The sequence below is a fragment of the Rattus rattus genome, chromosome 17 (assembly GCF_011064425.1).
Source record: "Rattus rattus isolate New Zealand chromosome 17, Rrattus_CSIRO_v1, whole genome shotgun sequence".
Classification (NCBI taxonomy): domain Eukaryota; kingdom Metazoa; phylum Chordata; class Mammalia; order Rodentia; family Muridae; genus Rattus; species Rattus rattus.
The window spans coordinates 10,959,151-10,962,828 of record NC_046170.1 but is presented as its reverse complement, the minus strand read 5'-3'; the positions used below and the strand labels follow the sequence as shown (position 1 = coordinate 10,962,828).

Here is a 3,678-nt window from a genome sequence, read left to right as displayed (position 1 = left end):
ATTTTAGAAATTAGCTAGTTAATTTTTAAAGAAATGAAAATTTCAATACTTCTCCACATCTGCAAAACAATATAAATTCCCAGTGGACAAGCAGCACTAATATTTATATGTGTTAACACACTTAATATATAATTGAATATAATATATTATATATTATAATTTAATATGTATACATATATATTCTTGGTCCCATAAGTATTTATATTGTATTATAGATATGGAGGAGTATATATACATATTATAGTTATATATATACATAGGAATATGTATATTCCTACCACACAAAATTAAAATAGAATTAACACTTTAAGATATCTTTGAAAAAGAATCTGTTTACAAGTTTTAAAATGTATTTTTTTACAGTATTGTCTTTCATAATATATAATACCTTTCTACAGTCAAATAAAACAAGAACAATAATAAAAGCAAGCAAGAAAAAAAAAGCTTGCTTGAAATCCTCACACAGGTTGTCATGTCTAAATTACTTATGACAAAATGTATCTCAAAGTATAACATGCACATGGAAATGAAAGCCATTTGGGAAGAAGACAGGAAGCACTCCAAAAAACAGAAGTGGATAATGTTTTCGCGGTCATCAAAGACAGAAAAATGCAATAATCTAATGAATTTAATTTGTTATGAGCCCATAAATTCAGGAATATTTTGGAGAGAAATGTATGAAATATCAAGAGTCAAAAAAATAGTCCAGGCCTTTAAAGCACTAGTCAAAAACCTCAAATCAAAGAAGACATTCGATGGATTAAAAATCTAAGAATGCTAACTGTCCTTTGGAGATGATCTGCAACTTGAGCAAAAAAGCAAGGGTAATTTGGAGAGCAGAGAAGAATGTCCTTGTGCTGAGATGTAGCTCAGTTAATCCCTTAGTGGAGCAGCTTTGAAGGAAACATTGAAAATGCCTGCACTCAACGGGTGCTCGGACAAATTAGGGAGAGGCCCCATGGAACTGAACTGGCATGATCTAAGGATTTTCCAGCTCTGTCTATACATCACTTCCAACTAGAAAGTCTTAAAAACTATTAATGCCTGGGCTGATGCATGCCAACAAACATTTGAATCAGTGTTTTTTGGTCTAAAGCCCAGGCTCCTGAATACTTCAAAAATACTTCAAGAAGTATGAAAGATAGATTATTTGCTAGAGCACTTTCCATGAAATACTGAGTACACGACTTTGAATTTTCAGGAAAAAAAATCCACAGGTCTCCTAAGCTGTCTATAACCCCAGCATGGTAACTTTCCCTAGATATCCTACCTGATCCAGTGAACTCCAGGTTCAGTGAAAGAATTAATAATTCAGGTAGAAAATAATAAAGGCAAACACCTAATATTAACCACTATCTTACACACATAAGTGTTTATACACTAGCAAAAACCCTCATATGAATATGTGCTATTTTACACAGACACATATACTGCATAGACACAAACCTCTACACATGTAATCCAAAAAGTCTCATGTGCAGCCAAGTTTGAGTTCATATGCCAACGTGAAACCTACTGAAGTACTGTCTAGATAAGGGTAGTCTCTGGCTACATCTGTGAAGCATTTTCTTAATTGCTAATTTATATAGAGAAGTGCCAGTCCTAGACAGATGGGATATATATATTGCTTATATGAACAAATATAATTTTAATATTTATAAAATTTTATTTATATATGTTCCATGGTCTTGTAAATGTATTTCTGTGGTAGAGCACTTACCTACCACACCAGAGCCAAGAGTTTTATCCCTAGTGGTGGATAAAAGTAAGAGTTCATTTCTTTCAATTCTATATTCTTAGTTTCTAATACTAAATTAACTCCAATAAATAGTTTTGTTTGTTTTGAATTAGATGTTGTGTTTTATTTATTTATTTATCTATTTATTTATTTTTCACAAAAACAGTTTATTTGAGGCAAGGAGAAGTCTAACCCAAAGGATTCCAGTTCTAAGCACTCAAATTTAAGAGTTAGTGGGGCGAGTTGGGTTATAAATCTTGCTTCTCTTTGGTTGGAAAAGGTACTCATGTTAAAGTCCTCCAGGTGGGAAGAAGAAAGACCACGGAAGACTAAAACAAACACCTCGGCTACTGCTACTACCCTTCAGATTCTACATCAAACTAACAAAGTCTCAGGTGTGGTCTGCAAGGTGCCATCCAGTGCAGAGGGACACAGGCCACAGGACATTTGCAAGGACAGATTAGGCAGAAAGAACAGGTGTAAGCCTCTCGAGGGGGAGCGGGAATCCTCAGCTTGTAGAAGGGGTAACCCTTGTATTTGGCACAGCTCACCAAGGCACACACACACCCTCCAGTCCCTGTTGTAGCTGTGTAGAGTGTCATGTCTTCACTGCTCAGCTCAAAGTCAGAGGCCTTAAAGTTCTCAGCAATGCGTGCTGGTGTCACAGAGTTGGGGATCACTACCAAGTTCCTTTGAATGAGGAACTGGATCAGCACCTGGGCTGCAGTTTTATTGTACTTGGCTACAATTTCCTTGATCCTGGGATTCTCCAGGAGAGAAAGGTCTTCAGGGTTGGCCCAGGGCCTGTCAGGAGAACCAAGGGGACTGTATGCAGTCACCGCCATGCCTTTGCCATGGCAGTACTCAATCAGCTTCTCCTGAGTTAGGTATGAGTGGTACTTGATCCGGTTAACAGCAGTCTTATATTTTAAACCAGGTTTGTTCAAGATCCTCTTAATTGGAAGAGGGTTGAAGTTGGAGACACCAATTGCTTTTACCAAACCTCCATCCACTAGTTGCGCCATAGCCGTCTGTCCAAGTGTCCACAACATTGGCGTCACTAGGAATCACGTTTCCTGATGCATCCAGTGGGAAATAGACAGGCCTAGGCTTGAAGCCAGTGAACAAGGTAGACATCCAGGTAGTCCAGCTGCAGGTCGCTCAGTGTCTTCTGGCAGACTCCTTTCACCATGCTTTTGTGGAAAGTGCATCACAGCTTGCCGATGATGAAGATGATGAAGAGATCCTCGCGCTTTACCACCTGCTCCTTGAGCTTCTCCTGGAGGGACACTCCTATCCCCTTCTCATTCTGGTATACCCGGGCTCAGTCAATGTGGAGATATCCCATGTAAATATCAACCTTCTCAGTCTCAGTCACGTGGCTAGGAGGAGCCTCTTGGCACCATTCTTGAGTTCCATGATTGCTGAACATTACACACTCGGAGTGGCAAATGTGCCTAGCTGCTGTGTTTTAAGACAGTTTTATTTATTTATTTATTTTTTGACAAAATATAACTATGTGTTGCAGGGGAGTATTAAAATCATGACTCCCCTGCATCACTCTCTAAAGTTTTGGGAACCAATTTACGTTGCATGTCTTCATTGTCTGGGTAGGGATTCCACAGTTGACTGATATGTATACAACATACAAACACTAATAATAACATTTACTCATATACTTCTGCACATTTAAAGCCCAACTAAGATAATATCCATTGATTAGCATGATATCTTGCATCTTGTGTAAGTTAAATCATTATTGTTCATTGATTTTTTTGGTTTTGTTGTTTTTTATTTTTCTAATTTTTTAAATCAATGATGTTTTCTTTTAAAAATTTCAATGAAGTTCATTGTTAATATTAAATTTGTTCTTCTACAATGCCTATAAAAACATCTTTTCTTACACTCTTACCAGCAATAGATAACCTGTCCATATTCAT

The 3,678-nt window shown here is 37.1% G+C and overlaps 1 pseudogene; it reads right to left on the bottom strand.

Annotated features, from left to right (window-relative positions):
* Positions 1-2,113: 2,113 nt before the first annotated feature.
* LOC116886603 lies at positions 2,114-3,170 on the bottom strand (annotated as a pseudogene).
* Positions 3,171-3,678: the final 508 nt, after the last annotated feature.